Consider the following 13958-nt stretch of genomic DNA (forward strand, 5'->3'; position numbering starts at 1 on the left):
ATTAACATGCGCTAGAGCTTTTCGTTTTTATAAATCAGGAGTAAAATTATTTTGAGAGGTGTTTGTTGTTGTCAACGAATGGTAATGGGTACGCTAACTACCTTGCCAACCGGACTTTCAAGAGCGGCTCCCATGAATTATTGCATATTTATGTGGCACTCCTTCCAACCTTTCTTGCACAAACCATGGCTAACAATCTCATACCATGAAGGAGTGCCTTTTTATTTTAGTTTTATTATGATGATGACACTCCCCCCAACCTTTGCTTACACAAGCCATGGCTAACCGAATCCTTCGGGTGCAGTCCAACAATCACAAACCATGGAGGAGTGTCTATTTAAGTTTAATTAATTCGGGACTGGGAATCCCATTGCCCGCTCTTTTTGCAAAATTATTGGATAAGCGGATGTGCCACTATTCCATATGAGAGTCCAGTCAAAAGTAAATGACAAGGTTGAAAGCTAAACACCACATACTTCCTCATGAGCTATGAAACATTAACACAAATTAAGAAGCATTTTGAAGGTTTTAAAGGTAGCGCATGAGAATTTACTTGGAATGGTTTGAAATGCCATGCATAGGTATTTATGGTGGACACTCTCGGAATAACTTGGTTTTCATGTGTTTGGAGGCACGAGCAGCGTTCACCGCTCAGTACAAGTGAAGGCTAGCAAAAAGACTAGGGAGCGACAAATCAAGAGAGCGATAGCTTGTCATAATCATGCTTGCGGCAAAATAAATTAACGGAGGCATAAAAGTGATACAAGAACTACGAAGCAATATAGATCATCGAGGCTTAATTGACTTTTTGTTCAGTCATATGCATGCGTGAGCATGTGCCAAGTCGATATAAATGAATTATTCAGAGGAGGATACCACAATGCCATACTTACTTATGAATAAAACAATGCAAGCAAACATCCATGACATGCTACTCATATTAATCAATTGGAGCTAATCATGAGAGATCATAAACTACTAGACTTTCTCAAATAACATATACCTCACATGAACCAACTAAGCATGCTCACATGGATGAGTATATGTACAAAAATGAAAACAAATAGAGTTCATACCAGCCTCTCACCACAATCAGATTGTCGTAGATCGTCATTATTGCCTTTTCACTTGTGTAGCTTGGATAATATGAAATGAAAACCACGCTCCAGCCACCGAAGACCATTGAACTCATGATGAACTTTACAAACCAAAGAAGAACAGCAAATATTTTTGGTGTTTTCGAATTTGAGAATAAGAACAAGAGGAAACAAGCAAACAAAGCAAAATCTTTTTGGGTTTTCTTATAGCAAACTAGCAATAGCAAATAAAGCGAAACAAATGCAAGAAACCAAAGCAAACAAATGGTGAAGAGAAACAACAGAAATATTTTTGGTCTTTTTGTGTTTTGGAAAGAAACAAAGCGAAAGCAAGAAATAACAAACTAAAAGAAACACAGAAAAGCAAGATGGCAGAAATCTGCCAAAACCTGATAGCAGTACAGAAATCGATTTTTACAAAAATCTTACGTTGCTCAGTTCAAAAAGTGTTAAACTAATGAAAGTTAGATAACAACCTGGGGAACCTGCACAAAAATTTTCAACTCAAAATAACTGTTCTGGCTGGGCACACGAATTTTTACGGTAACAGCCCAGAATCTGTTTTCAGGCAGCACTTCCCCAAATATCATCTTCCTCTCATTAGAAAACCACTCAAAGAGACTAAACAAGTATATACAAGTATCCAGCAATCATAATATGCAAAGAATGAGTGATGCCGGTATACCTCCCCCAAGCTTAGGCTTTTGGCCTAAGTGGAGTTCAACCCCATCGAGGTCTGGATTCCATGCCGGTGGATCATATGTGGAATAGTCATAATAAAGCTCCTGCGCGAGAAGAAAGCGTGGAGGCTCCGCATATCCATCATGTTGGCGCGAGAACTTGCTGCATCGGATGATGAGTCGAGGTGCTCCTCGACCTCTATGTCGTCTCTTGCATGCTGGCCTCCTCTCTCTATATGTGCATCTAGTGCACCTTCGTGACCGACCAATCTCCCCTGGAATCAAGGTTAGACAAAACAGGCGTGAGCAATCTTACTAGTTTCTCGGTTTTCTTAGTTATTCTCCAAACTTTCTTATAAAATATCATCTTATAATACAGGTTACCCAAGTTGGAGGAATCTGAAACGAATTCATGTTTATTCATGAGCAGGCTATGTCAAGTTTTTCTACGGGGAATGGAATATCAAAATGATGAGGTTCTACATTATGAAAAGCTAGTAAACGGGAGGCGATGAGGCCTCCACACATTCCACCTTTCTCACGGTTAGTAGCAAGTCTATAAGCTATTAATGCCCCCAAATTATAAGACCTACTATTTTGCAGTGCTGCAGACTAGAAAAGCCAAATCCGGGATAGAAAGTTTACCACCAATCCTTTTAGCGAGAACGCATTTGGTAATAAAATAAGCAAAGTAGCGGATGGCCGGGAGTTGAATACTAGTGATTTTACCACTTTCACTCGAGAAACTCCTTCCATCGTAAATCATCTTGTAAAGATCCGAAAGTTCTTGCGGCGATCCCCTTATCTTCTCGCTACGACCCCCATTGCGGTATTCTAATTGCTCGCACAAAAAGCACTAAATGGCAAGTTGACAGTTTTATTGTAAATTTTATACTGGACCGTGGGGTTAGATCGCGACCAATTAAACTTGAAGTCCTGCACAAAAGCCATAGTTAATTTTACATATTGTCTCGGCTCTCCTTCCACAAAGTCACTCCAGCCCTGCACGAGAAATTAGAGTTTGAACATCTTCAAATATCCCTGCGCTTCTCATGAAATCCGCGCACGGGTAGTAAGAGGGGTATACTCCCTCTTCCACGATTGACTATAATAACTTGTTGGACTTCCAACTCTTGCTGGTTCAAGTGATATCTATTCCATTCCATTTTCTGAAATTTCAACAACCAATATAAAAATTTGATTTGGTGACATAAAATTGAGGGAAACTACCATAGGAACTTGCTAGAGTACTAATCATGCATCAAAACTAATTTCTACCAATTAGAACAAGCATGCAAGCTCACTAAACATGTTACCTACAGCAGCAAAATATTCAAGATATACTCAACCAAACGAAATTCTACTTGGATGGGTGGAGGAGTCACATACAGAAAAGCAAATGTGCCAAATTTCGGACGGAAATCTGGGCTGAGCAAAGAGATCGAAAAATGCTGGAGCTCTGGAGCAAAAAGCGAGAGAGATGAACTTGGTACGAGTTTTTCGGGAGAGAGTGTTACGGGCGAAAGAGATGACGAAGTGGGGCGGAGGGGAGCCCACACCACATGGTGGCGCGGCCACCTCCTTGGCCGCGCCGGCCGGTGGTGTGGCGCCTCTCGGTGCCCCACGAGTCATCCTCTGGTGCACCCAGGTGCCTCGTCGAAAAATAGGACCAACGGTATAATTTTCGCGAATTTTTGAAAACTTTGAAAAATGCACATTTTACGGGTATTAAGTTTATTATTACTGGCCAGGAAAATTTTTGAAATCTCAAATCAACTAAGAAACTTTGCAAAGTAAAAGTGCTACAGCAACTAAAGCAAGTGGAGAAAGGAAGAAATGTTGTTTACCTCCTCTATGCATATAAAAGGTATTTGTTAACAAGGTTGATCAAGTCTTGCCACCAAATAAATTTTACATAGCATATGAAGAAATAAACCTCAAATCAATCATGTTACCTTGAATTGTATTGATATGGATCCAATCACAAGAGTTTGATATTCTTCTTTAGGCTCATATATAGGACAATCGATGGTTCCCACTTTGATAGCTCTCACATGAGAGATAGTATTAACTCCGCACGCTTTTTCAATCCTCTTGGGGAAATAGACGGTGTGTTCCTTATCATCAACATTGAAAGTAACCTTTCCTTTATTGCAATCAATAACAGCCCTAGCGGTGTTAAGAAAAGGTCTCCCAAGAATAATAGACATATTATCATCTTCGAGCATTTCCAACACAACAAAATCGAGTTAATATCAAGCGGTTAGTAGTAACTTGAACAGGAACATTCTCACATATACCAACAGGAATAGCAGTAGATTTATCAGCCATTTGCAAAGATATATCGGTAGGTATCAACTTATCTAAGTAAAGCCTCTTATAAAGAGAAAAAGGCATAACACTAACACCGGCTCCCAAGTCACATAGAGCAGTTTTAACATAATTATTCTTGATAGAACAAGGAATAGTAGGTATACCGGGTCGCCCAACTTCTTTGGAATTTTGCCATTGAAAGAGTAATTAGCAAGCATAGTAGAAATTTCCTCATTGGGGATTTTCCTTTTGTTAGTAACAATATCTTTCATATACTTGGAATAAGGCGGCAATTTAATAGCATCAGTTAAAGGGATTTGCAAGAATAAAGGTTTCATCCAATCACAAAATTTATTATAGTGTTCCTCTTCCTTTGATTTCAGTTTCTTAGCAGGAAAAGGCATTGGCTTTTGCACCCAAGGTTCTCTTTCATTACCATGTTTCTCGGTAATAAAATCTTCTTTAGTATACTTTTTATTTTTAGCATGCTTTTCGGGTTCCTTTTCAACCTCTTCTTTATCGGGAGTATCATTCTTATCATTATCTTCATTATTATCATGTTCATTGCCACTTTCGGTTTCAGCATCGAAATAGAAATACTATTAGGATCATTAACGGGTTCGAGAGGATTCTATAACATTTTTATGTTTCTTTTTCTTTTTCTTCTTGGAATGAGCACTAGGTTCAATGCGTTGAGAATCTTGTTCAATTCTTTTGGGATGCCCTTCAGGATATAGAGGATCCTGGGTAGAGACACCACCTCTAGTTGTTACTTCATAAGCATGTTTCTCTTTAGAATTATTCCCTAACAAGTCATTTTGCACTTTAGTGAGTTGATCAATTTGAGTTTGAATCATTTGAAAATGTTTAACAAGCATCTTAACATCATTGGAGGTTCTCTCCACAATATCATGCAATTGACTAATAGCTTGAGAATTTTCCATTAGATGATTCTCTACTCTCATATTAAAATTTTCTTGCTTAACAATATAATTATCAAACTCATCTAAGCATTGCGCAGGAGGTTTCGAATATGGAATATCTTCCCTAGTAAAGCGTTGAAGCGAGTTTACCTCAATCATTGATGAAGGGGAATTATCTCACATATATCTTCTATAGGAGGTAGATTCTTCACATCTTCAGATTTAATACCTTTCTCCTTGAGAGACTTCTTGGCTTCCCTCATATCTTCATCATTCAATTTAATTAAACCCCTCTTCTTCACTATTGGCGTTGGAGTTGGTTCGGGCGTATTCCAATCATCATAATTCCGGCCTATTTTAGCCAATAATTCTTCGGCGTCGTGCGGAGTTCTTTTCCTGAAAACACAACCAGCACAACTATCCAGGTATGCCCTAGAATCAATGGTTAGTCCACTATAAAATATATCAAGTAATTCATGCTTTTCTAAATCATGGTCAGGCAAAGCTCTAATAAGAGAGCAAAATCTTGCCCAAGCCTCAGGCAATTTCTCTTCATCTCCCTGATCAAAACTATAAACTCTTTGCAAAGCAGCATGTTGAGCACTAGCAGGAAAGTATTTGCGGAAGAAAACAACAAGCAATTCTTTTGGACTTTTAATAGAACCAGGTGGCAAATTATTATACCAAGTTTTAGCGTCATCCTTTAATGAGAATGGAAATATTTTAGCAACAAAGTAAGTACGCTTCTTAACATCATCGAGAAAACAAGCTACTCAAAGTAGATAACTCGGTCATGTGTTCAACGGCACTTTCTTTTTCGGTACCACAAAAAGGTGTTTTCTCAACAATAGCTATATGAGATAGATCAAGAGAAAAGTCATAATCTTTATCCCTAATGTTTATAGGAGATGTGGCAAATTTAGGATCGGGAGACGAGTTTATATCTAACGAGTATGTTACGCAAGCAACTTTTTAATTTTTCTTGCATCGGTAGTAGCATGGCATTTTTCAATAAAATCATCATCAAGCTCCACATAATCTTCATCAAGATCATCACTAGAGTATTCAAGTTCGAGTGAATTAACGGGTGTAGTAACATCAGGAATTTTAGCATTTTCAATTTGTCTAGACCTAGCAATGGAAGCATCTAGAAAAGTTCCCAATGAACCACTATCATCAAGCACGGCAGAAATATTATCGGTATTATGAGAGTGTTCAGATTCAGCGAGATGTACCCGCATGCGAAGCATGTGGCGGTGAAACAAGTTTATCAATCACGGATGGTGAATCAAGTGTAGCGGAGGTACTCGGAATTGTACCTTTTCTTGTAGTGGATGGTAATATGGCGATCTTAGTATCGCGAGGTTTACCCATGATGGAGAATTTGCAGCGAACAATATCAATCCAAGTGAACTTCCAAATAAAGCTATGCTCCCCGGCAACGGCGCCGAGAAAATAGTCTTGATGACCCACAAGTATAGGGGATCGCAACGGTCTTCGAGGGAAGTATTACCCAATTTATTGATTCGACACAAGGGGAGACAAAGAATACTTGAAAGCCTTAACAGCGGAGTTGTCAATTCAGCTGCACTGGAAACGAGACTTGCTCGCAAGAGTTTATCGAGTAATGACGAGTTTTATAGCGATAGCAGTAGTGAAATAACGGCAGCAGAGTAACAAAGACAGCAGTAGTGATTATAGTAAACGAGCGGGATTAAAATACTGCGAGCACGGGGACGGATGACGGGCGTTGCATGGATGAGAGAAACTCATGTAACAATCATAGCGGGGCATTTGCGAGATAATAATAAAACGGTGTCCAAGTACTAATCAATCAATAGGCATGTGTTCCAATTATAGTCGTACGTGCTCGCAATGAGAAACTTGCACAACATCTTACTGTCCTACCAGCCGGTGGCAGCCGGGCCTCAAGGAAACTACTTGGATATTAAGGTACTCCTTTTAATAGAGTACCGGAGCAAAGCATTAACACTCCGTGAACACATGTGATCCTCACATCACTACCATTCCCTCCCGGTTGTCCCGATTTCGTCACTTCGGGGCCATTGGTTCCGGACGGCGACATGTGTATACAACTTGCGAGGTAAGATCATAAACAACGAATATCTTCATGAATCAATAACATGTTCAGATCTGAGATCATGGCACTCGGGCCCTAGTGACAAGCATTAAGCATAACAAGTTGCAACAATATCATAAAAGTACCATCTACGGACACTAGGCACTATGCCCTAACAATCTTATGCTATTACATGACCAATCTCATCCAATCCCTACCATCCCCTTCGGCCTACAGCGGGGGAATTACTCACACATGGATGGGGGAAACATTGCTGGTTGATGGAGAGGCGTTGGCGGTGATGGCGGTGATGATCTCCTCCAATTCCCCGTCCGGCGAGTGCCGAACGGAGACTTCGGCTCCCGCGACGGAGTTTCGCGATGTGGCGGCGTTACGGAGGGTTTACGGCGACTTCGACTTCTCCCCGGGCGTTTTTAGGTCGAGGCGAATAAGTAGTCCGAAGGAGGGCGTCGGAGGCCGGCCGAGGGGCCACACCACCGGCCGCGCGGGCCCCCACGGGCCGCGCCGCACTGGTGGTGTGGGGCCCTCGGGCCTCCACTTCAATTGCCCTTCGGCTCCGTTAGTTTCCTGGGAAAATAGGGCCTTCGCATAAATTCCGAGGTTTTTCCCGAAAGTTGGATTTACTGCACAAAAACGAGACACCAGAGCAGTTCTGCTGAAAACAGCGTTAGTCCGTGTTAGTTGCATCCAAAATACACAAATTAGAGGCCAAACAATAGCAAAAGTGTTCGGGAAAGTAGATACGTTTTGGACGTATCAAGCATCGATTGCTATATTTGTGCTAGAGCTTTTATTTTGAAAACAAGAAACAATTTTGTCAACGGTAGTAATAAAGCACATGTATTATGTAAATTATATCTTACAAGTTGCAAGCCTCATGCATAGTATACTAATAGTGCCCGCACCTTGTCCTAATTAGCTTGGACTACGGGATCATCGCAATACACATGTTTTAACCAAGTGTCACAAAGGGGTACCTCCATGCCGCCTGTACAAAGGTCTAAGGAGAAAGCTCACATTTTGGATTTCTCGCTTTTGATTATTCTCAACTTAGACATCCATACCGGGACAACATGGACAACAGATAATGGACTCCTCTTTAATGCATAAGCATGTGGCAACAATTAGTGTTCTCATATGAGATTGAGGATATATGTCCAAAACTGAAACTTCCACCATGAACCATGGCTTTAGTTAGCGGCCCAATGTTCTTCTCTAACAATATGCATGCTCCAACCATTAAGGTGGTAGATCTCTCTTACTTCAGACAAGACGGACATGCATAGCAACTCACATGATATTCAACAAAGAGTAGTTGATGGCGTCCCCGAAGCATGGTTATCGCACAACAAGCAACTTAATAAGAGATAAAGTGCATAAGTACATATTCAATACCACAATAGTTTTTAAGCTATTTGTCCCATGAGCTATATATTGCAAAGGTGAATGATGGAAATTTTAAAGGTAGCACTCAAGCAATTTACTTTGGAATGGCGGAGAAATACCATGTAGGAGGTAGGTATGGTGGACACAAATGGCATAGTGGTTGGCTCAACGATTTTGGATGCATGAGAAGTAATCCCTCTCGATACAAGGTTTAGGCTAGCAAGGTTTATTTGAAACAAACACAAGGATAAACGGTGCAGCAAAACTCACATAAAAGACATATTGTAAACATTATAAGACTCTACACCGTCTTCCTTGTTGTTCAAACTCAATACTAGAAATTATCTAGACCTTAGAGAGACCAATTATGCAAACCAAATTTTAGCAAGCTATATGTATTTCTTCATTAGTAGGTGCAAAGTATATGATGCAAGAGCTTAAACATGAGCACAACAATTGCCAAGTATCAAATTATTCAAGACATTTTAGAGTTACTACATGTAGCATTTCCCGATTCCAACCATATAACAATTTAACGAAGAAGATTCAACCTTCGCCATGAATACTAAAAGCTAAGAACACATGTGTTCATATGAACCAGCGGAGCGTGTCTCTCTCCCACACAATCATTTATTCAAACAAAAACAAAAACAAAAGCACACAGACGCTCCAAGTAAAGTACATAAGATGTGGCCGAATAAAAATATAGTTTCAAGAGAAGGAACTCGATAATTTGTCGATGAAGAAGGGGATGCCTTGGGCATCCCCAAGCTTAGATGCTTGAGTCTTCTTGAAATATGCAGGGGTGAACCACCGGGGCATCCCCAAGCTTAGAGCTTTCACTCTTCTTGATCATAGTATATCATCCTCCTCTCTTGACCCTTGAAAACTTCCTCCACACCAAACTCGAAACAACTCATTAGAGGGTTAGTGGACAATAAAAATTAACATGTTCAGAGGTGACACAATCATTCTTAACACTTCTGGACATTGCATAAAGCTACTTGGACATTAATGGATCAAAGAAATTCATCCACCATAGCAAAAGAGGCAATGCGAAATAAAAGGCAGAATCTGTCAAAACAGAACAGTCCGTAAAGATGGATTTTATCGTGGCACCAGACTTGCTCAAATGAAAATACCCAAATTGAATGAAAGTTGCGTACATATCTGAGGATCACGCACGTAAATTGGCTTAATTTTCTGAGCTACCTACAGGGAGGCAGGTCGAAATTCGTGACAGCAAAGAAATCTGAAACTGCGCAGTAATCCAAATCTAGTATTCACTTTACTATCAAAGACTTTACTTGGCACAACAAAGCACAAAACTAAGATAAGGAGAGGTTTCTACAGTACTAAACAACTTCCAAGACACAAATATAAAATAGAGGTACTGTAGCAAAATAAACACATGGGTTATCTCCCAAGAAGTTCTTTCTTTATAGCCATTAAGATGGGCTCAGCAGTTTTAATGATGCACTCGCAAGAAATAGTATTTGAAGCAAAAGAGAGCATCAAGAAGCAAATTCAAAACACATTTAAGCCTAACATGCTTCCTATGAAAAGGAATCCTGTAAATAAACAAGTTCATGAGGAGCAAAGTAACAAGCATAGGAAGATAAAACAAGTGTAGCTTCAAAAATTTCAGCACATAGAGAGGCATTTTAGTAACATGAAAATTTCTACAACCATATTTTCCTCTCTCATAATAACTTTCAGTAGTATCATGAGCAAACTCAACAATATAACTATCACATAAAGCATTCTTATCATGAGTCTCATGCATAAAATTAGTACTACTCCCAACATAAGCATAGTTATTCTTATTAATTGTAGTAGGAGCAAATTCAACAAAGTAGCTATCATTATTATTCTCATCATCAAATATAGGAGGCATATTGTAATCATAATCAAATTTATCCTCCATAACAGGCGGTACTAAAAGACTACTATCATTATAATCTTCATAAATAGGAGGCAAAGTATCATCAAAGTAAATTTTCTCCTCAATGCTTGGGGGACTAAAAAGATCATGCTCATCAAAACCAGCTTCCCCAAGCTTAGAACTTTCTATATCATTAGCAACAATGGTATTCAAAGTGTTCATACTAATATGTTCCATGGGTTTTTTAATTTTCACATCAAACCATCCATGTCTTAAATCAGGAAATAGAATAAGAAGCTCATTGTTGTCCATTATGCCAAACTAGTGTAAACAAGAAACAAAAAGATGCAATTCCAGGATCTAAAGGAAATAGCTTCGAGTACTTACAACGGCGAAAATAGCTTAGTAGCCGAGATCCGGAGTGTGAGTACCTTTTACCTTTCCTCCCCGAGCAACGGCGCCGGAAAATAGCTTGATGTCTACGGGTGCTTCTATTCTTGTAGACAGTGTTGGGCCTCCAAGAGCGAGAGGTTTTTAGAACAACGAGCAAGTTTCCCTTAAGTGGATCACCCAAGGTTTATCGAACTCAGAGAGGAAGAGGTCAAAGATATCCCTCTCATGCAACCCTGCAACCACAAAGCAAGAAGTCTCTTGTGTCCCCAACACACCTAATAGGTGCACTAGTTCGGCGAAGAGATAGTGAAATACAGGTGGTATAAATAAGTATGAGCAGTGGCAACGGCACCTAGAAAAGTGCTTTGCCCAGGACAGTAAACAAGCAAGTAGTAACGCAATAAAAACAAGTAAACAAGCAGCGATAGCGATATTTAGGAACAAGGCCTAGGGATTAGACTTTCACTAGTGGACACTCTCAACTTTGATCACATAACAGAATAGATAAATGCATACTCTACACTCTCTTGTTGGATGATGAACACCACTAATTGCGTAGGATTACACGAACCCTCAATGCCGGAGTTAACAAGCTCCACAATATTCAATGTTCATATTTAAATAACCTTAGAGTGCATGAAAGATCAACACGACTAAACCAAGTACTAACATAGCATGCACACTTGTCACCTTCACACCATGTAGGAGGAATAGATCACATCAATACCATCATAGCAATAGTTAACTTCATAATCTACAAGAGATCATAATCATAGCCTACGCCAAGTACTAACACGGATGCACACACTGTCACCATTACACCGTGCAGGAGGAATAAAACTACTTTAATAACATCACTAGAGTAGCACATAGATAAATTGTGATACAAAACACATTGCAACCATAAAGAGATATAAATAAGCACTTCACTATGCCATTCATAGCAGTGAATAAGTATTCTTTGAAATATAGCCTAAGAGACCCACACGGTGCACACACTGTCACCTTTACACACGTGGGACAAGGAGTCTCCGGAGATCACATAAGTAAAACCCACTTGACTAGCATAATGACATCTAGATTACAAGCATCATCATATGAATCTCAATCATGTAAGGCAGCTCATGAGATTATTGTATTGAAGTACATAGGAGAGAGATTAACCACATAGCTACCGGTACAGCCCCGAGCCTCGATGGAGAACTACTCCCTCCTCATGGGAGACAGCAGCGTTGATGAAGATGGCGGTGGTGTTTATGGAGAAGCCTTCCGGGGCACTTCCCCGTCCGGCGGCGTGCGGAACAGAGACTCCTGTCCCCCGGATCTTGGCTTCGCGATGGCGGCGGCTGCGGAAGGTTTCTCGTACCGTGGCTTTTTCGTCTCGAGGTTTTAGGTCCGGGACCTTTATATAGGCGAAGAGGCGGCGTCGGAAGGTCGAAGGGCGACGACACCATAGGGCCGCGCGGCCGGGGGGTGGGCCGCGCCACCCTATCATCCGGGGGCCCCGTGGCCCCCTCTCGGCCTCTCTCGGGTGTTACTGGATGCTTCCGGGCAAAATAGGAACCCGGGCGTTGATTTCGTCCAATTCCGAGAGTATTTCGTTACTAGGATTTACGAAACCAAAAACAGCGAAAACAGACAATCGGCACTTCGGCATCTTGTTAATAGGTTAGTTCCAGAAAATGCAAGAATATGACATAAAGTGTGCATAAAACATGTAGATAACATCAATAATGTGGCATGGAACATAAGAAATTATCGATACGTCGGAGACGTATCACCCGCCGCCGGCCAAGCTCCGGCAACCATCTGGTGGCGGCGCCGCCACTAGTTGGTTTGCCTCGACGAGTGCTGTCCAACGCGCCCCTGCTCAGGCCCGCGGGAACGCCCTAGCGCCGGCGACCATCGCCAATTCCCGCCGGCCAGAGACCTCCTCGCCACCGTGGCGATTTTGACTCGGTCAAATCCCACGTGACGGGTGAGGTGGACAGACCCCACCAGTCATAGACTGTGGGTGTGTTCTGTCCGGGTAGGTTTAATTTTTTCTCATTTTAGTTTAAATCCAACAAATACTGCAACTTCATTTAATTATAGAAAATTCATAAAAACTCAGAAAAATAAATATAAGATATCAAAATTCTTATAAAGATAAACCCTATCCAATAAAAATATAAAATGAAATTTTTATTTTTAATAAAAATTCAATTAATTAATACTTGTTATTTAAGCCTTATTTATTAATTCTAAATTCAATTAAAATTCAATAATTAGGAAACTCTTCAAATTAAATAAAAACCAGTAAATAAATAAAGAAAACATTAAAACAAATTTTCTTTATTTATCATTTGTTAAATCTTTATTAGTGAGAATTAAACCCTAATTAATAATTACCTAATTATTAATTATTTAAAATAATAAAATACCAAATTCAATATTATTTTTATTCCCAAATTATTAATAACTTCAACTTTACATTGAAGTTATTAATCATAGAATTATATGGTGATTAAGAAACCCTAGTTCCATATGGTAGAAAAATAGGAACTCATCATTTCATGTGTAACCCTAAAACCCTAATTCAATTAGGAACCTTAGCTCCACTACTTCATATGAACCCTAAATTATTCCCAAACATGAACCCTAAGTAATATGTGATCATGTTACTTCATTAGTAACCATAGATACATATTCAGCAACTAAATGCTTGTTCAAATCCACATAACATATGGGAACCTATCACTACTAATTAGCATCCCATGTGTTCATCTTAATCAAACCTAGTTCCTATCACACGGATCTCATCCTTAATTAACCTTAACTAGCATCACACCATTGTGATGAGCTCCAATAGCATCTATACCCAATATTTATCATTATATCCCATACACACTAAACCCTATTAGTGTGAGATAATAATTAAACATCCTATTTAGGAAACCACCATTTCTTACTTAGTGAATCCAATAACAAAATCTAGACAACCTCAAACCTAATTGATATACTTCTTATTACTTAAGAAGTATGTTCTTCGAAAGTTATTCTCTTAAAGAAAATAAGGAATCATCATCAACCCTGCTTATAAGGACCTATAAACCCTAGTCAGCTATCACTAGCAAGATAAACCAACCTTGACAACAACCATGTATAATGAAATTGCTTAGGATGCCTAGGCTTATCTTA

Source organism: Lolium rigidum, chromosome 1 (genome assembly GCF_022539505.1).
Source record: "Lolium rigidum isolate FL_2022 chromosome 1, APGP_CSIRO_Lrig_0.1, whole genome shotgun sequence".
Taxonomy (NCBI): domain Eukaryota; kingdom Viridiplantae; phylum Streptophyta; class Magnoliopsida; order Poales; family Poaceae; genus Lolium; species Lolium rigidum.